This window comes from Podarcis erhardii, assembly GCF_964252035.2.
Source record: "Podarcis erhardii genome assembly, chromosome: 3".
NCBI classification, from domain to species: domain Eukaryota; kingdom Metazoa; phylum Chordata; class Lepidosauria; order Squamata; family Lacertidae; genus Podarcis; species Podarcis erhardii.
The window spans coordinates 121,380,788-121,401,056 of NC_138507.1; the positions used below are offsets into that span (position 1 = coordinate 121,380,788).

At 48.3% G+C, this 20,269-nt stretch overlaps 1 protein-coding gene and 1 long non-coding RNA gene across 2 annotated transcripts in view; one reads left to right on the top strand and one right to left on the bottom strand.

The window, feature by feature from the left end:
• PNOC (prepronociceptin) overlaps positions 1-20,269 on the bottom strand; it is a gene marked incomplete at its 3' end in the record, with an annotated part of 36,792 nt that overhangs the window by 14,142 nt on the left and 2,381 nt on the right. The window lies entirely within an intron of this gene.
• Positions 18,612-20,269, top strand: part of LOC309338065 — a 188,005-nt gene continuing 186,347 nt past the window's right edge. Inside the window, exon 1 of the long non-coding RNA XR_014154659.1 lies at positions 18,612-18,842. This is a non-coding gene — a long non-coding RNA (uncharacterized lncRNA). The remainder of the gene's footprint in view (positions 18,843-20,269) is intronic.

Sequence of the window (20,269 nt, forward strand, 5' to 3'; positions counted from 1 at the left end):
TGTACTGTTATAGATTTGGGGTGGGGACCCCTTCCCCAAACTCTAGCAATCAATAAATGGTTGGATTTTGATTACTTGGAGTGTTGAAGGGAAGACTGGAGGTCAGTGGGGTAGCACAGGCTAAGATTTCATTCCAAGCCAGGGCCTCACCTGGGACAGAGGCATTAACATGGCGAAAGGAAGGAGGTTCCAACTAAACATTAGGAAGGATGGTAGGAGCTGTTCAACAGTAGAAGGGACTCCCTTCGAAGATGGTGGACCCTCCTTCCTGGGAAGAGTTGGGTACCAACCTGCCAGAGATTCTTTAGCTGTGGTTCCTGCACTGCAAGGGGCTAGACTAGAGGACCTTTGGAGATCCCTCCCAACCCTACAGTTCTATGACTATGATCTAGAGATGCTCAGGCAGCTTTTTAAACCCCCCAAACAAAGGCCCTTTATTCACAGCAACACTGCCTGCACTCGCCGGAGCGGGACTCTGCTGTTTGAAGGAGAGCGGTTCTGTCTTCCGCTGAATTTTAAATAAAATACTGCGGCAACCCGAAAACACCAGTGGCCTCCCCCTCCTTGTTTTGAGTCAGAGGGTCGCATCAGTGACTCAGGCGGAGTTTATGACCCGCTGCCGTCCCAAATGCTTCGGCCCCGGACAATTAACCCCCAAATGATATTACGCTCGTATGTGTGAGTCTCCTTCATTTCCTAGATTTCTAATTCCTTACATCCATCTCTCCTGAATACCATTTGTGGATCTGCAGCCGGCAGCAAAATGAGGTGTGATAATGATATTCAACAATGGAGTTGGTGAGGCAAGGGGCCGGTCAGCTGTGAAGTTCCACATTTGGTCCATTGCTTGGATGAAGGAGCTAAAGACATAAGCCCACTGACTGTATATAAGGTCCAGGGATGGCTGGACTCAGTACTTATGGCGTTCTTTAGAGCAGTTGTGCTAGAATCATGTTTTCCTTCCCTGTGGCAGCTACAGTGGAGGTTTCTTAAACCTTTCCCAATCCAAACTGAACTGTTATAGGTAAAAAAGAAATGTAAAGAACTCCTGGGTGGTTATGTCCAGTCAAAGGTGACTATGGTATCTCGCTTTCAGGCCGAGGGAGCTGGACTTTGTCCACAGACAGCTTTCTGGGTCATGTGCCCAGCAGGACTAAGCTGCTTCTGGCGCAACAGAACACCACGATGGAAACCAGAGCGCACAGAAACGCCGTTTACCTTCCCACCACAGTGGTACCTCTCTATCTACTTGCACTGGTGTGCTTTCGAACTGCCAGGTTGGCAGAAACTGGGACAGAGCAAAGGGAACACACCCCGACACCGGGATTCGAACCACTGAACTTCTGATCAGCAAACCCTAAGAGGCTCAGTGGTTTAGACCACAGTACCACCTGCGTCTGTTATATACAGGGGCTTAGGGATGGGCAAATTTGTCTATTTCCTTTCCCCATCTTAAATTCAACTTGCCAGACATGTAATAATAATAATAAATAATATTTTTTTATTTATACCCCGCCCTTCCCAGTTCAGAAAACTGGGATCAGGGCGGCTAACAACAAATTTAAAACAATTGTGATACAACAAAAAATAGCATAAAATACAGTATAAAAGCATGAATAACAATAAATTCAAAGTTCAAAAATCAATTTGGGGGGAAATCCATCCAATAAACATTAGATGGTCACCAGGGCTAGCTGGCTAACTTAGTCCTATTTGGGCCAGCGAGGAGACCAGGGGAGAATTAGCTGTGGGGTTCCAGAGCAGGTAATCTTCATAAAAAGGGGAGGGGGAGGGAAGAGAGGGGAATAAAAGATCAGGCTAAATTCAAATTGAAAGCCAGGCGGAATTGCTCTGTCTTACAGGCCTGACGGAAGGAGGTTAAATCCTGAAGGGCCCTAGTCTCATGGGACAGAGCATTCCACCAGGTCGGAGCCATCACTGAGAAGGCCCTGGCTCTGGTGGAGGATATTCTGACTTCCTTAGGGCCCAGGACCTCTAAACTATGGTTATTCCTGGACCTTAAGGTCCTCTGTGGGGCATACCAGGAGAGGCGGTCCCGTAAATACGAGGGCCTAAGCCACAAAGGGCTTTAAAGGTCAAAACCAGCACCTTAAACCTGACCCTATACTTCACCGGGAGCCAGTTCAACTGGTAAAGCACTGGGTGAATATGCTCCCATGGCAGAGACCCCGTGAGGAGCCTCGCTGCAGCATTCTGCACCACCTGGAGTTTGTGGGACAGTTTCAAGGGCAGCCCTGCGTAGAGCGAATTACAGTAGTCAGGCCCGGAGGTGACCATCACATGGATCACTGTGGTCAGGTCGGGGAGGGAAAGGTAAGGGACCAACTGCTTGATGCGGCGAAGGTGGAAAAATGTTGCCTTGGCTGTTGCTGTAACCTGCGCCTCCATGGAAAGGGAGGCGTCAAGGATTACACCCAAACTCTTAACAGAAGGCAATGGCACTAATTGGGCCCCCGCAAGAGAAGGGAGTTGGTCCCTCATCTCCATGCTATCCTGACCCAGCCAGAGGACCTTCATCTTCAAAGGATTGAGTTTCAATCGGCTCCCACGAAACCATCCAGCCACAGCTTCCAAGCATCTGGTCAGTGTGTCCAGGGCTGAGCTGGTGTGGCCATCCATCAGCAGATAGAGCTGAGTGTCATCAGCATATTGGTGACAGCCCAGCCAAAAGCTCCGGACAATCTGGGAAAGGGGGTGCATAAAGATGTTAAAAAGCATCGGGGAGAGGATTGCGCCCTGTGGCACTCCACACACCAAGGAGTGGCGCGACGACATTTCCCTCCCTAGTGCCACCCTCTGTCCCCGACCAGAGATAAAAGAGCACAGCCATTGTCGGGCTATGCCCTGTATCCCCACATCGGCGAGGCAGTGGTCCAGAAGATCATGATCGACCATGTCAAAGGCTGCTGACAAATCTAAGAGTATCAGCTGTCCCGACCCACCTCAATCCAGTTGTCTGTGGAGATCATCTGTTAGGGCGACCAGAGCTGTCTCGGACCCAAAACCAGGATGGAAACCAGACTGAAATGGATCTAAACCCAATGTTTCCTCCAGAAACCTACCGAGCTGTTCAGCAACCGCTCTCTCAATTACCTTACCCAGATACGGAAGATTTGAAACTGGGCGGTAATTGGATAGATCTAAAGGATCTAATGAAGTTTCCCAGCTCCCCTGGGAATGTCCCCATGCCAAGGGACAAATTGATAATTTCAGCCAGAATGTTTTTGCTCTGTTTATTTAATTGTCTATCTGTTTGCCACCCTGGACTCCATGTGGAGGGAGGGTGAGGGTATAAATTCAACAAATAACCCTTTCTTGCGGTTATTTGAGAGAGTGAGAAAAGAATGGATTTCTATCCACTTTTTCCACAATATATTTTAATTTTGTAAACTTTTATTGTGTTCCCTGTTCCCTGTCTCTCATTCCACTGCTCTCAGTTTTCAGGATTACTCATAGATTCAACCCCCTTACAAAAAGAGAGAGAAAAAGATCAGATGCATCACCTAATTGGAGGCCGAGGGAAATAATTGTGTTGGCAACAACTGTATTGAACAGAGGGGCAAAACAATTCCTAAAACCCAATAAAGGAAGAATGGTGCATCAAGTCAAGGAAATTTGTACATGACAATATTGACAATTTGTGCTGCTCAACACCGTAAAATGGTTATGAGTTTAAATTTAGGTCATTAAAACAACAATTGCTGCAACTCCTAATTTTTAGCAAATGTGGAAAAAAATTTAATGGGGAGCAATAAAAAAGGGCTAAAAGCCCCCACAATTCTCTTTAACTGCAATAAAATGCGGAGAGAAACCAATAAACAGGCATATTATACACCAATAAATGAATAAACAAAATAATAGTTCCAAGCAGATTCTCGGAATTGTAAATGTGCAAGGGTCTATGATAAGCTTGAAAGACAAGAAATCTTACAGGTCCAAAGAACCACCAACACCAGGGTTAGCAGAGGCTTCAACTAAGCAGAAGTGAAAAAGAAGAGGCCTTCTGGACCAGGCCAATGGCCCATTTAGTCCAGAATCCTGCTCTCACAGTGGCCAGACCAGGTGGCCATTATGGGAAGGCAGCGTGCAGGATCTGAACACAAGAGCACAGGATCTTTCACCTTGTGATTCCCAGCACCTGGTATTTAGGAGCAGACTGCCTTGGACAACGGAAGGAAAACACAGCTGTCGCGCAGGACCTGCCCAAGACATTTTGACACCTGAGGCCAGCCAAAAAAATATGGCACCCTTCCCTCCCCACCGGGGAAGAAGGGATGGGTGAAGATCTACATCAGGAACAAAGAGGAAATAAAGATCTCTGTCGGAATCTGCTGTCCCGGTGGAGCCTGCTGCCTGAAATGGTTGCCTCACCTTGCCTCATGGGTGGGCCGGCCCTACCATTGTGGCTAGTGTTAAGTATAATTGGTTTAATTGACACTGAAATGGGAATGGCTCAATGTGTATCGGTGGAAAGGTTTAGCATGGGGAGATTCCATTGAAGCAGGAGAACAACAAGAAGAGCTCTCTCTGAGCTTTAACTAGTTGACAGTTACGGTAACTATTGTTGCTTCTTGCTAGCTAACAGGTGGGTTTTGTAACCTTAGTTCAGGTGGCAAAGGTATTTGGTTGCAAATTTGCTTTGGAGTTGCCTTTGAGCATGGGTAGGCAAACTAAGGCCTGGGGGCCGGATCCGGCCCAATCGCCTTCTAAATGCAGCCCGTGGATGGTCCGGGAATTAGCATGTTTTTACATGAGTAGAGGGACACGGGTGGCATTGTGGGTTAAACCACAGAGCCTAGGACTTGCTGATCAGAAGGTCAGCAGTTCGAATCCCTGCGACCAGGTGAGCTCCCGTTGCTCGGTCCTGCTCCTGCCAACCTAGCCGTCCGAAGGCACGTCAAAGTGCAAGTAGATAAATAGGTACCGCTCCAGTGGGAAGGTAAGCGGCGTTTCCATGCGCTTCTCTGGTTCGCCAGAAGCAGCTTAGTCATGCTGGTCACATGACCCGGAAGCTGTACGCCGACTCCCTTGGCCAATAAAGCGAGATGAGCGCCACAACCCCAGAGTCAGCCACGACTGGACCTAATGGTCAGGGGTCCCTTTACCTTTACCTTACATGAGTAGAATGTGCGTTTTTATTTAAAATGCATCTCTGGGTTATTTGTGGGGCATAGGAATTCGTTCATCCCACCCCAAAAAAATATATAGTCCGGCCCCCCACAAGGTCTGAGGGACAGTGGACCGGTCCCCTGCTGAAAAAGTTTGCTGACCCCTGCCTTTGAGTCTTCTGTCTCAAGACTCTGTGGAGAGAATATGTAAAAGAAGCTCTCAAGAGCTCCAGGCGTAATGTTATAGGTCTGTTTGGGTTTTTTCATATTTTCTAAGATGCTGATCTTGTGCTGGACAGCACAAGAAATTGTATGGATAATTTTGGATTTTTCGTGTGATGTTTTGATTTTGTTTTGATAATTGTCCTGCAAGTAAAAGTTTGAACAATATTTCTATGGGTCCGAACGATGGTTTCTTCCAAAAGGAGTCAGTGCTTCTGTTTCCAGTCGCTTCAGACTGCACAATATTAATATCTGCAGTAGATAGTAGCTGATGATTGGATAGCCTTATTCCCATGAATTTGAGGGAGGAAAGATGTCAAGTCCCGAAGGGCCCTAGTCTCTTGTGACAGCGCATTCCACCACGTCGGGGCCAGTGCTGAAAAGGCCCTGGCCCTAGTTGAGACCAATCTAACCACCTTGCGACTTGTGACCTCCAAAGTGTTGTCATTTGTGGACCTAAAAGTCCTCCATGGGGCATACCAGGAGAGGCAGTCCCGTAGGTACCTAGGCCACATAGGGCTTTAAAGGTCAAAACCAGCACCTTAAACATGACCCTGTCCTCCACAATTTTACCATACTGATTGAGTCAATCACCCATTGAGTCACTCACCCATATCCCACTACCCCTCTGAGAAAAACCCCACCCCACCCTCCCACTATATATAAGGGGGTCTGATGACTTCTGCTTCAGTGTATTTGAAGAAGTGTGCATGCACATGAAAGCTTATACCCAGAACAAATTTAGTTGGTCTCTAAAGTGCTACTGGACTGGGACGCAGGTGGCGCTGTGGGTTAAACCACAGAACCTAGGACTTGCCGATCAGAAGGTCGGCGGTTCGAATCCCTGCGACGGGGTGAGCTCCCATTGCTCGGTCCCTGATCCTGCCCACCTAGCAGTTTGAAAGCACATCAAAGTGCAAGTAGATAAATAGGTACCGCTCTGGAGGGAAGGTAAGCGGCATTTCCGTGCGCTGCTCTGGTTCACCAGAAGTGGCTTAGTCATGCTGGCCACATGACCTGGAAGCTGTACGCCGGCTCCCTCGGCCAATAAAGCGAGATGAGTGCAGCAACCCCAGAGTCATCTGTGACTGGACCTAATGGTCAGGGGTCCCTTTGCCTTTTTAAGGGGCTACTGGACAATTTTTTATTTTATTTTGAATGTAATAGATAGTTGATGTAATAGATAACCCAGGTCCAATCTCCTGCAACATTTCCAGCTAAGTCTGGAAAAGTCTCCCTTGTCTGATCTCAGCACATGAGAGGGTCTGTAGGGAAGGAGACGGTTTTTAAGTTCTTTTTAGCTATTTAGGCTGCTGGGCTCAGACACCAACTGGCAACCAGCACTGCTGTTTTAAAACATGGGTCGTGTGAGATCTAAATGGAACCCCAGCCAGCAATCTGGCTGCTCCATTTTTTTTCCTTTTTAAGTAATATTTTATTAATTTTACAAAAAGGAAAAATTACATTTTGGACCAACTGAAGTTTCCAAGTTGTCTTCAAGGACAGCCCAGCATAGAGCAAATTGCAATATTCTATCCTGGAAGCTACCAGAGCATTGGAGTACAGTGGCCGAGTCTTCCCATGTCTTAGAATCCTAGAACCCCAGAATCAGGGAATTGTAGTGTTGCAAGGGACCCCCAGGGTCATCTAGTCCAACCCCTGCAATGCAGGAATCTTTTTGTCCAAAGTGGGACTCAAACCCATGACCCAGAGATTAAGAGTTTCCTGTTCCACCTACTCTATGAGGCTGTAAGGGTAAAGGGACCCCTGACCATTAGGTCCAGTCGTGACCGACTCTGGGGTTGCGACGCTCATCTCGCTTTATTGGCCAAGGGAGCTGGCGTACAGCTTCCGGGTGATGTGGCCAGCAGGACTAAGCCGCTTCTGGCGAACCAGAGCAGCACACAGAAACACTGTTTACCTTCCCGCCGGAGCGGTACCTATTTATCTACTTGCACTTTAATGTGCTTTTGAATTGCTAGGTTGGCAGGAGCTGGGACCGAGCAACGGGAGCTCACCCTGTCGCGGAGATTTGAACTGCTGACCTTCTGATTGGCAAGTCCTAAGCTCTGTGGTTTAACCCACATATCACCCGCGTCCCTATGAGGCTGTAAGGATGAACTAATTCAGTGATAAAGGTAAAAAAAAGGTGAAGGACGCCAGATGGTTAAGTCCAGTCCAAGGCGACTATGGGGTTGCAGTGCTCATCTCGCTTTTCAGGTCGAGGGAGCCGGCCTTTATCCACAGACTGTTTTCTGGGTCATGTGACCAGCAGTACTAAACCGCTTCTGGCTCAATGGAACGGATGGAAGTCAGAGCGCATGGAAACACCGTTTATCTTCCCGTCGCAGAGGTACCTATTTATCTACTTGCACTGGTGTGCTTTCAAACTGCTAGGTTGGCAGGAGCAGGGACCGAGCAACAGGAGCTCACCTGTGGGGATTCGAACCACCAGCCTTCCTATCGGCAAACCCAAGACACAATAACCACTCAAAGCCACAACTCTGTCATCCTTTTCCCAGCAAGACAGGGAATACACCAGGTAGCCATGTTTTGCTGACGAGGTATTTGTTCCAGTAGGGCAGCCTTTACTGCCTATGCAGCACTTCAATTAATTAAGTATTTAGTTTAGTTTAATTAAGTATTTAAAGGACTGTTTTTCTCCCGGAGGCTAAAAGGGAAATCCCATCTCTTCCCTTTTTATCCTTCTCTTTCTCCTTGACGCTTTCTAATGAATTCTCTGCCCCTGCACATCATAAACAGAAGAAGTGGCCTCAGTATTAACTACACTGATTGGCCGCTACTATCCAGGTTTCGTTTCTTCAAATTTTTGCCAGTGAGCTATATCAAACAGTTCCATGTGTCAGACTTAGCCCTCTTTTCTGATGGCCTACTGTAAAAGGTAAAGGTAAAGGTACCCCTGCCCGTACGGGCCAGTCGTGTCCGACTCTAGGGTTGTGCGCCCATCTCACTTAAGAGGCCGGGGGCCAGCGCTGTCCGCAGACATTTCCGGGTCACTTGGACAGCGTGACGAAGCTGCTCTGGCGAACCGGCACCAGAGCAGCACACGGAACGCCGTTTACCTTCCCGCTATAAAGCGGTACCTATTTATCTACTTGCACTTTGAGGTGCTTTCGAACTGCTAGGTGGGCAGGAGCTGGGACCGAATGACGGGAGCTCACCCCGCCGTGGGGATTCGAACCACCGACCATGCGATCGGCAAGTCCTAGGCACTGAGGTTTTACCCACAGCGCCACCCACGTCCCAGATGGCCTATTGAGTCGTTCATAAAATCACAGAATTGTAGAGTTGCAAGGGACCCATTAGGGGGTGGCACTGTGGGTTAAACCACAGAGCCTAGGACCTGCCAATCAGAAGGTCGGTGGTTCGAATCCCCGCGACGGAGTGAGCTCCCATTGCTCGGTCCCTGCTCCTGCCAACCTAGCAGTTTGAAAGCACGTCAAAGTGCAAGTAGATAAATAGGTACCGCTCCGGCAGGAAGGTAAACGGCGTTTCCGTGCGCTGCTCTGGTTCTCCAGAAGCGGCTTAGTCCTGCTGGCCACATGACCTGGAAGCTGTACACCGGCTCCCTCGGCCAATAAAGCAAGATGAGCACCGCAATCCCAGAATCGGTCACGACTGGACCTAATGGTCAGGGGTGCCTTTACCTTTACCCTTTAAGGGACCCATTTGACCAAACTGCGGGAGGCAGTGGAAGACAGGAGTGCCTGGTGTGATCTGGTCCATGGGGTCACGAAGAGTCGGACACGACTAAACAACAACAAACAACAACAAGGGACCCATGGGGGTCATCTAGTCCAACCCCCTGCAAAGCAGGAATCACAGCTCAAGAATCCCTGACAGATGGCCACCCAACGTCTCCCATGATGGAGGGTCCACCACCTTCTGTTCCACAGTCAAACAGCTCTTGCCCTCAGAAAGTTCTTCCTAATGTTTTGCCAAAATCTCCCTTCTTTTAACTTGAATCTATTGGTTCCTCTGGAATATCAGGAAACAAGCTTGCTCCATCTTCCATGTGACAGCCCTTCAGATATGTGAACCACAGAATCATAGAATTATAGACTTGTAGAGTTGGAAGGGACCATCTAGGAATATGCAGCCATCCCACATGGGGATCGAACCTGCAACCTTGGTGTCATCAGCACCATGCTCTAAAACGGCTATCATATCACATTGTACCATGCCTTTCCTATGGGGACATGCAATCTGAGGGACACTCGTTTTGATGGAGATCGTCAGATCAAGATGATGGAATCTCATTGCTAAGGTAAAGGTAAAGGACCCCTGGACGGTTAAGTCCAGTCAAAGGCGACTGTGGGTTGTGGCACTCATCTCGCTTTCAGACCGAGGGAGCTAGCATTTGTCAGCTTTCTGGGTCATGTGGCCAGCAGGACTAAACCACTTCTGGTGCAACAGGACACCATGACAGAAGCCAGAGCACATGGAAGTGCCGTTTACCTTCCCGCCGCAGTCGTACCTATTTATCTACTTGCACCAGTGTGCTTTCAAACTGCTAGGTTGGCAGGAGCTGGGACAGAGCAACGGGAGTTCACCCTGCTGCGGGATTCGAACCGCGACCTTCTGATCGGCAAGTCCAAGAGGCTCAGTGGTTTAGACCACATGCAACCCGCATCCCTCATTGCTGCCACGACCCCTGGCTCCCCTATAGGGCTCTGACCGCAATGGCTTTTATGCTCTAGCCATCACAATTCTGGTGCATTGCGGGAAGTGCATGTGGCCAAGCAAGCTGTTTACTCCTGGAGCTCATGTCACAGGCTGAGCTGATACACGAAGGTGTTTTTGTTTTTTTTGCAGGAGACACCACTTCAGGAAAACATTCCCCTGAGCCATGCAGTGCAAGTCGTGGCCCAGAGGGTAGGCAGTGGATATGCTGAACATTCGCTTGGCATCTCACTGTCAGGGCTGGGTTGAAGGCCACATGGATGGAAATGTACTTCACATCATAATTTCCCTGTAAGGACGGCTGACGTCAAACAAAAGAGGAGGCAGTCCTCCGGGGAGATTCTCCTTCGCCCGTTCCCATTCCATTCAACGGAGCTTGTGCAAGAGAACTTCCCCCCTCCCAGCCAGTCCATCCTGTTTCCCGTTTTCCATGTAAAGCTGTCGGAACGGCGCAAAGAACGCTCCCCTCTCCCCCCGACGTTCATAAATATTTCATGACCGGTCGCGGGAAAAGACAGCATTTTGGGGGATAATGCGCCGTGAAATGTAATGTTCTCTCCCCCACCCCTAGTTACCAAGAGACGGAGCGTGGCTGCGGTCACAGCCCGTATTTTAAATACATCTCATCAGCCAACCTGATGCAGGCAGAGCGAACGCAGCAAGCAGACAGCTTGTTTTCTTGCTCTCCGCTTTTGGGGGTAATAATAATAATAATAATAATAATAATAATAATAATAATAATAAATTGGAAAAGCATGCAGGGATTCAGCCGGACCAAGGCAGGATAGCTGGGAGCACCTGGGTGGTTTATTTGCAGCATCCACCAGCTACTTAGGACTTGGAAAGGAGAAACTGAGGCACAGGAACTGGGCTGAAATGGGCGGACTTCTTCCCAGCTCCCACAAGCCCAAAAAGGGAGCAAATCAGGAAGAATTTGGAGGAACGGGGTGATGGAGTATCCATGTAGTAAATAGGTATGTTGGGAAGTACAAAAACTCCTGGAGGCTCAGCCTAGAGCAGGGTGCTCTAAGCTTGTCCTAAACTTTCTTTTTATATATATACAGAATTATTTTTATTGGTTTTTACATTTTTTTCCAAAATGACAACAGTGTTGTATAACAAAATAAACAACATTTGGCTAATAAGCCTGATACTTCCCTCCACACCCAGCCACACAACGGCTAATGGTTTTCAAACTTATTCTCTGCTCCTGCATTTGATTATATTTTCTTCTTATTAAATCCAATCCTTTTAAAAAAAACCCATTATTTTTTAAATCACTCTTAGTAACAAATGATACTTTTATCCTTGCAAAACTTCTTGTAACCATGCTAACGATGTTGGCTGTTGGCAGTCGCCTTTCAAATACAACATAAATTTATTCCGATCTTTCAGAAAAGTCTGGTCCTGCTGGTTCCGGATTTCCCCAGTCAATTTTGCCAATTTGGCATAATCCAATAATTTCATCAGCCACTCTTCTTTTGTTGGTAGTTCTTCTTGCATCCATCTTTGGGCTAACTCCTAAACACACTTTCTGGAGAGGTGCTGGAGGAGACTCTTGAGAGTCCCATGGACTGCAAGAAGATCAAACCTCTCCATTCTTAAGGAAATCAGCCCTGAGTGCTCATTGGAAGGACAGATCCTGAAGCTGAGGCTCCAAGACTTTGGCCACCTCATGAGAAGAGAAGACTCCCTGGAAAAGACCCTGATGTTGGGAAAGATGGAGGGCACAAGGAGAAGGGGATGACAGAGGACGAGATGGTTGGACAGTGTTCTCAAAGCTACCAGCATGAGTTTGACCAAACTGGGGGAGGCAGTGGAAGACAGGAGGGCCTGGTGTGCTCTGGTCCAGGGGGCCATGAAGAGTCGACCACGACTAATCAACAACAAATCCCATTGAGCATGTGGGGTGAGGGTCAACACAGGCCTCTTCCGTTGAGCAGCATCCTGCAACCTTTGTGGAGATTTACCTGGGAGAAGGGGCCGGCAAATCTGTCCATTTCTTTGTTTCTCATTCCCCACCCTCAACCTTAAGTTTAATGCTTCACATTCTGACATTAGCTTGTGATTTTTTTTCATTTCTGAAGCCCTTGTGGACATCCGTCAGAATTTCAGACGCTACACACTTTGGTGTGCAATCTCGCCTAATTGATATGCTTTTGGAAAGCACTTTCCCCTTAACAGAATGCACATTTTCACTAATAGATGCATTTCAAACATAAGACACTGACGGTTTTATATGCTCTCAGAGGCTTTTACATGTTTCTCTACTGCTGTTTTATCGGTGTCTGGGTGCCTTTTCGTTTCAATGGCAATGTTTGCTTTTTTGCATTGTTTTTGTATCACAGAGATTTTTTAAAAAACAATTAAATGGTTGACGAACGCCTTTAACCAAATAACGAAAATAAATTCATATGCACCCTCTAGCCTAGTAAATGAGCTTTTTTCATACACGCATTACTTGGCTGCAAAATTCGGAGAGGTGCAAATCTCAAAGGCTGGCTGTGTTTCGGTTTGAATCTTGTTTTGGAAAATGAAGATTATAAGAGCAGATGGAGAACACGCAGGATCAGGCCAATGTCCCATCTAATCTAATGCCCGCAAGGGAAGCCCACAATCAGGATCCGAGCACAAGAGCCCTCTGTCTTCTTGCAGCAACGGCTGTTCAGAAGCATGACTGCCTTCTATCGTGAAGGCATGAATTTGTCTAATCCTAGGTTGCTGACCATCACTGCTTCTTGTTGTTGCAGGAATTTATGTATAGTGTTGGGGGGGGGCTTGCCCCTCCAGCAGATATCATGCACATGCAGCCCACTACCGAAATCAGTCCCCACAAAACACTTCATCACAGTTTCTTCCTATCTATTCAAAGGGCCTCTGCTGCACGATACCAAATGTAAGAATTCACTGATAAATGTATCTATGTACTGGCTCACAGGGAGAACTTCAGAAATTCATATAGACATGTGAGCTCAGCTCCTCAGCAGCCCCTCTGCCTGAGTGATAATCCCTGGCATCCTGATACCTGAGTGCCAGACAGGTAGCCATTCCAGAAATGACAAACCCAGATGAAGACAAAAGGGTGTGATGAACTTGGCTGGGAAACAGGGAAATGTAAAGATCTCTTTTGTTATACTTGATGGGTGTTTGGTGGAGGGCAAGGGGAACCATGGGGCAGGGTCCAGGATGCTCAGATTACTGCCACCAGACCTCCCCTTTCATGATGTAACCGTGATGTATGAGTGATGTAGTTTGGGGGGGTGTAACATGGGGATTAGCAGCTAATAAAAGTTTGGGTTCTCTTTTGTTCGGGGCTTCCATCTTGTTCCACCTGGTGGCAGGTGGGAGTCCTGTTGCGACTGTCTTCAATAAAGACCAAGCCTACTGACTGCTGTTTTGCTCTGGTATTCCTGGCTGGTGTCCTTGTTTTTTGCCCAAGGGAGCTCTCAGATTTCTCCATTAACAGTGTGGCAGGGAGTTCCATAGTTCAACTTTGTGCTGGATGAAGAAGTTCTCTTTATTACCTGTTCTGAACCTTCCAACATTCATTTACATTTATATACTTGCTAGTTCTCATGAGAAGGAGCCACGCCCACAGAGCTGCATTGCTGATAGGCAGATACACAGACCAAAGAGATTCAATTGCTAGAGAGGGCTCTGTGTGATGTCATTTCCCCTCTCCTGGAGAGGAAGGAGCGTATGGTACTTCCTCTTCCTCTCTCTTCATTTGACCAATCCTGAGCAGTGCCGGATTTACGTCTAAGCTAAGCTATAGCTTAGGGTCGTTTAAGTGCCGGATTTACGTTTAAGCTAAGCTATAGCTTAGGGTCCCACTCTCTTGGAGGCTCCAAAAAAATTTAAAGAGGAAAAACGCTGGATGTACATTTCCAAAATAAAAGATAAAAAACAAATAAAATAAAACCTACATACAGCAAAAGTGTTTTGTGTTGTGTAGGCTCCTGTGATGTAAGTCATGGGCCCTGTCTGCTCGCCTGCTCCCTAAAATATCACTGGTTTGCGCCCTTCTATATATAGGGTGCCTACATTCTGCATGGACTGGTTGCACGACAACATGTGCAAATGGCTTCAGATACCTATTAGGTCCATCAATTACCATATAGCATATATTCAGCACAAAAAACAGCCACAATTGGTTGTTGACAAAGTACAGCTGGACATATCAAGGGCCCCATTACCTTCAGGAGCTCAGGGCCTCATCCTCCCTAAATCCAGCCCTGATCCTGAGGGCAGCTGTGCCCTGTTCTTGCTATAGTTCCAGGCACATGCCTGAAGCTGGTCATACTGCAAATATAAATATTTTGCCTGCATGGATTTTACTGCTGCCATTGCTGCGAACCAATGCAAGAATGTAAGCGATTAAATTATATTTTTAAACTTGCTTCCCAAGCTGTTGCCTGATTCTTAGTTAAGCGGGGCAAGAAGGGGAAAGCCAGCTTACTTTGTAGCTGCACTTTCTGAAAACAAGGTTTTGCAGCCTGATTGCTTCGCTTTTAATTTTGCTGCCCAGGATGAGAGTTTGAAAAACTGTTTAGCCCACACAGGTGGGCGCCTAGAGAGAGAAATTGCAACGAATATACCCACTCCTATCCAGTAAAACCCATTCCACATAGAGAGAGGGGTGAAAACTTTGCTCTGTCAACTTTCTCCACGCTGTGCTTCATGTTACAAACTTCTACCATGAGGATAATAATAGTGATATACTAAGGGAAAGTGGGACATTCTGGGATCAAAGCAAAAAACGGGACGGCATCTGTGAATCCAGGACTGTCCCTGCGAAATAAGAACACTTGGAAGGTCTGGTATTCCCTGCACTGCACTGGGAATGGATTTCCAGGTCTCCAAACAGCTCTGAAGATGCCCCTGTGGACCAAATGAAATGCCTCCTGTTAATGACTTGCATGGCCTGACAGTCAGGTTTTGCCACTAGGGAGCTTTTACGAGGGAGAGAGGTGACTAAATTGACTGGCCTTTGCGTATTACTTGTAGCCAGCGGCGTAGCGTGGGATGTCAGCATCCGGGGCAAGGCAAGTAATTTGCGCCCCTAACCCCTAACCTGCCGCCGCTGCCAGCTTCTTCTTGCTGCTGCCTGGGCTGGGGTATTTACGGTAAGGTAGCCACGGCTGCGGCGGCGGGTCCGTGTCAGGTGATCTGAGGCGAGTTGCCGCTGGCGCTGCCGCCCAAACGACGCCGCTTGCCCGGAGGAGGAGGAGGGCAGAGAGGCGAGGAAAATGCAACATGGCCCAGCTGCTGCAGCAGCAGCGGTGGGGCTGTGAGGAGGGGCTGCCTGGCGCACCCTCCATGGCCCTGATGCGCGGGGACCGCGGTGAGCGCTGAGAGCCGCTGCCTGCCGGACGCCTTCAGCCCAGACGCGCACACAGCTCGTCGGTTCCACAAGACATGGGACTCTGCTACAGCCTGTGCCCGAGGCTCTTCGGCGACTCCGGAGGCGGCGAGCGCGTCCCCCCCAGATGTTGCGCCCGGTGCGGCCGGCCCCCCCTGCACCCCCCACGCTATGCCACTGCTTGTAGCAGATGCTGAGTGGGCAGATCAGGTTCACCAAAGCGAGCCAGGGGATGGAGCAAGCCTCTTAAGAAGGGAGTCTGCCGCATTTGGGTGGCGCTGTGGTCTAAACCACTGAGCCTGGGGCTTGCTGATCAGAAGGTCGGCGGTTCTGAGCTCCTGTTGCTCGGTCCCTGCTCCTGCCAACCTAGCAGTCTCTGTGTGTGGTTAGGGAGCTGCACGGTCAGCGGAAAAACAATGCTGTCCAGGGTTGTAAAGACTGCGGAGAGAATAATTGGGTGCACTCTTCCCACCTTGGATCAAATCTACGCTTCCAGGTGCCATAAGAAAGCTGCAGAGATAGCGCAGGATAGTGGGCACCCCGGAAATGATCTCTTTCAGCTTCTGCCTTCTGGAAGAAGGTCCAGGGTTATAAAGACTAGGACTAGCCATCTGAGAAACAGTTTCTATCCAAATGCAATTTTGGTTTTAAACACAGTGTAAAGAGTCTGAATGGGAGTATACTGTATTTAAAAATGGAGTTTTTAGGGGGCTAACCAGGTTGGGATAGGTGGGATAACAGGCTTGTTGGTTTTGAATGTCTTATGTAGATTTTTCAATTCCATTGTTCCGTATGGGACAATGACAATAAAGATTATCGTATCGTATCGTATCGTATCGTATCGTATCGTGCAAGTAGATAAACAGGTACCACTCCGGTGGGAAGGTAAACAGCGTTTCTGTGCACTGCTCTGGTTCGCCAGAAGAGGCATAGTCATGCTGGCCACATGACCCAGAAGCTGTCTGCGGACAAACGTCAGCTCCCTTGGCCTACAGAGCAAGATGAGCACGCAAACCCAGAGTCATCCACAACTGGACCTAACGGTCAGGGGTCCCTTTACCTTTACTTTAGTTCAGAGAGAAGGCAAGGTAACCTGCTGGGAGTTTTTTGAAAAGAGAAAGTTGAGAGAGAAAGGTTTTCCTCCTCTTCTCAACATATGGGCATCTCATGAAGCTAAATGCCGGAAGAGTCAGGGACGGCAAAATAAAGTCCTTTATCCTTCACACAACACATAGTTTAACTGTGGAACTCCTTGCCACAGGAGGCAGTTATGGCCACCAACCTAGATGGCTTTAAACGAGGACTGGAGAAATTCTTGAAGGACAGGGCTATGGGTGGCTCCTACTAGCCATAGTTGGAGGAAGAAATGCTTCTGGAAACCAGTAGCTGGGAAGCCCAGGAGTGGCGAATGCTCTTGTGCTTGGGTTCTGCTTGTGGGTTTCCCTTGGGGTTGGCCTTCCAGACAACCACTTGATTCACAATTTGTTCTGATTTGCTTGTGCGAGGCGGGCAGGGAGGTTATGCAACGAAGCAGCAAACAGTTGCTATTCCACATTTTCCAATTACATTTTCCTATTACTTTCCTTACCAAAAAAAATCTGTTTTTTTTTTTAAATAAATAATAATATATAATAATATATGATCATTTGAGTCCAGCAAAATGGATTCTACCTATAAAACCCTCAGGGTCCCTTCCAACTTTACAATTCTACAGGAAAGGTGAAGATGGCAAAGGCTATTCTTCAGTTGTAGCACCTCTGCATTGCAAGGAGAGGGTCTTGCGTTCCATTCCCAGTGCCAATCAGTGTAGACAGTACTGGTGTCAGGCTCGTGGCTGGCTAAGTGCTGAAGCTTTTATTTCAAAAACCACTGTGCAACCTCAACTTGGACCAAGCTGCAGGTTACACAATCCTGTGGTTCAGAACAGAGCTCTACGTTTGACCACTGCAGGGCCAGATAATCCCCTTCTATGATAAGATGGTAGGCACAAACTAAGTCTATGGGCAGAGCCGCGCATTTAAAGCACAAAACTGCCCTCCAACCCCTAATCATGGGAACTGTAGTTTCTTGAAGGTGTCGGGAACTTTAGTTCTTTGCACTCTGCACATGGCTTCTCTAAAGCATCCCATGAAATGTAGTTTCTGCTGCAAAGAGCTAAAGTTCCCAGCGCCTTCAAGAAACTACAGTTCCCAGTATTTGTGGGGTGGGGGAGTTGTGCACTTTAAATGTGCAGCTCTTAAGAGAGTGCAACCGGTTCAGTCACACTGGGCATGGAGTCCTGGGGGTGCAGCAACTATTACTTAGAGTGGAGTAAGACCTAGAGAGCATCTTAAAAAGCAGAGACATCACCTTGCCAACAATGGTCCATATAGTCAAAGCTCTGGTTTTCCCAGTAGTGATGTATGGAAGTGAGAGCTGGACCATAAAGAAGGCTGATCGCTGAAGAATGAATGCTTTTGAATTCTGGTGCTGGAGGAGACTCATGAGAGTCCCAGGGAGTGCAAGAAGATCAAACCTCTCCATTCTGAAGGAAATCAGCCCTGAGTGCTCACTGGAAGGACAGATCCTGAAGCTGAGGCTTCAAGACTTTGGCCACCTCATGAGAAGAGAAGACTCCCTGGAAAAGACCCTGATGCTGGGAAAGATGGAGGGCACAAGGAGAAGGGGAAGACAGAGGACGAGATGGTGGGACAGTGTTCTCGAAGCTACCAGCATGAGTTTGACCAAACTGCGGGAGGCAGTGGAAGACAGGAGTGCCTGGCGTGCTCTGGTCCAGGGGGTCACGAAGAGGCGGACACGGCTAAATGACTAAACAACAACAACAAGAGAAGTGAGGGAGCCAAATTTTGATGTTGCCCAGGGCACCGCTGAAATCTGAGACCCCACGGTCTGCCACTGCTGTATGCTCTGCCCTCTGTCTCAGCGCCTGACACGCCCCCTCGGTCCTCATTTTGGAGAGTTGGGTGGGCCCAGCCATTTGCACATTTCGGGTCCTGAGAGAGAGCGTTGGGCAGGCAAGCGGGGACTCCTGCAAGCAGACAGAGGGAAACGAGGGGAGTTCTGTAGCTCCAAGCATCTGCCTTGCCCACAGAGGGTCGTGGGTTCAAATCCCCAAGGCATCTCTGGGTATGGCTGGGGAATACCCCTCCTGGCTGAATTCCTGGAGAGCAGCTGCCAGCCAGTGTAGACCAGGGGTCAGCAACCTTTTTCAGCAGGGAGCTGGTCCACCATCCCTCAGACCTTGTGGGGGGCCGGACTATATTTTTGGGGGGGAAATGAACGAATTCCTATGCCCCACAAATAACCCAGAGATGCATTTTAAATAAAAGGACACATTCTACTCATGTAAAAACACGCTGATTCCCAGACCGTCCGCGGGTTGGATTGAGAAGGCGATTGGGCCGCATCCGGCCCCTGGGCCTTAGGTTACCTACCCCTGGTGTAGACGATGCTGAGGTCATTGGCCCACAGGCCTGAGGCCATAAGGCAGTTCCCTGTGTTCCTAAGAGCATAGAAGCAGCAACTAGAATGATCCAGGGACCAGAGCAACTTCCAAAAGAGAAGGCAACTGTTTGGAGCATTTTCATTTGGAAGAAATATGAATGAGAGAAGATGCAACAGAGGCACAGGAAATTATGCACATTGTGGATGGAGAAAAGCTTATCTCCACCTCCACACCAGAACACTAAAAGGCAGGGACCATCCAGAAAAGCTGAAGGCTGGAAGAAACAAATAGAAGGACTCCTTCAGCTAAGCTACAGCATGAGAGACCACAATGTAGTCATCGGCAACTTCAATGGGAGATAAGGCGAACAATGACTATGGATTATAATGCATTTATGGAGCCTCCAGGGTCAGGAATAGTCTACCTCTAAACACCTGCCAATAGTGATGTATGGAAGTGAGAGCTGGACCATAAAGAAGGCTGAATTGATGCTTTTGAATTCTGGTGCTGGAGGAGACTCTTGAGAGTCCCATGGACTGCAAGAAGATCAAACCTGTCCATTCTGAAGGAAAACAGCCCTGAGTGCTCACTGGAAGGACAGATCCTGAAGCTGAGGCTCCAATACTTTGGCCACCTCATGAGAAGAGAAGACTCCCTGGAAAAGATCCTGATGTTTGGAAAGATGGAGGGCACGAGGAGAAGGGGACGACAGAGGACGAGATGGTTGGACAGTGTTCTTGAAGCCACCAACATGAGTTTGACTAAATTGCGGGAGGCAGTGGAAGACAGGAGGGCCTGGCGTGCTCTGGTCCAGGGGGTCACGAAGAGAAGGACATGACTAAACGACTAAACAACAAACACCTGCTGCTGGACACCACAAGTGGGAGAATCCCATTACACTCCATTCCTGTTTGTGGGCTTCCCAGATATCCCAAGGAGATGCTGGATCAGCACCTTCCAACCAAATGCCTCTATTGGGAAACCTGCAAACAGGATCAGAACAATTCTCCCCTCCTGTGGTTTCCAGGAACTGGGATTCAGAAGTGCTGCTGCCTCTAACTGTGGTCTGAGCAAACACACCTTCTCTGACGGAAGAGTTAAGGATGTGGGCATCTCTTGCCCAGCTGTAGCCGGATTGTGTGATTTTAGCGATGGGAGAGAGGCGGTAGGCAGCTCAGAGACCGGTGCGCTTGGGAGCCAAGTCTCTGTGCTTCCAATGGGAATCGGTTCCCAGTAAAACTGCATCTTTAGCGAAGGTTTCCTAAACCTAAAATTGCCCATCAAATGCATATATATGTGTTTGTCTTCCTTTCTTTTTTTTTAATGATCCAAAACATTGCAAAGATTTTGCTTTCTGCTGTCAACACCAGGTTAACTAGCAGATAAAGCATGTGGTGGACATGAAGG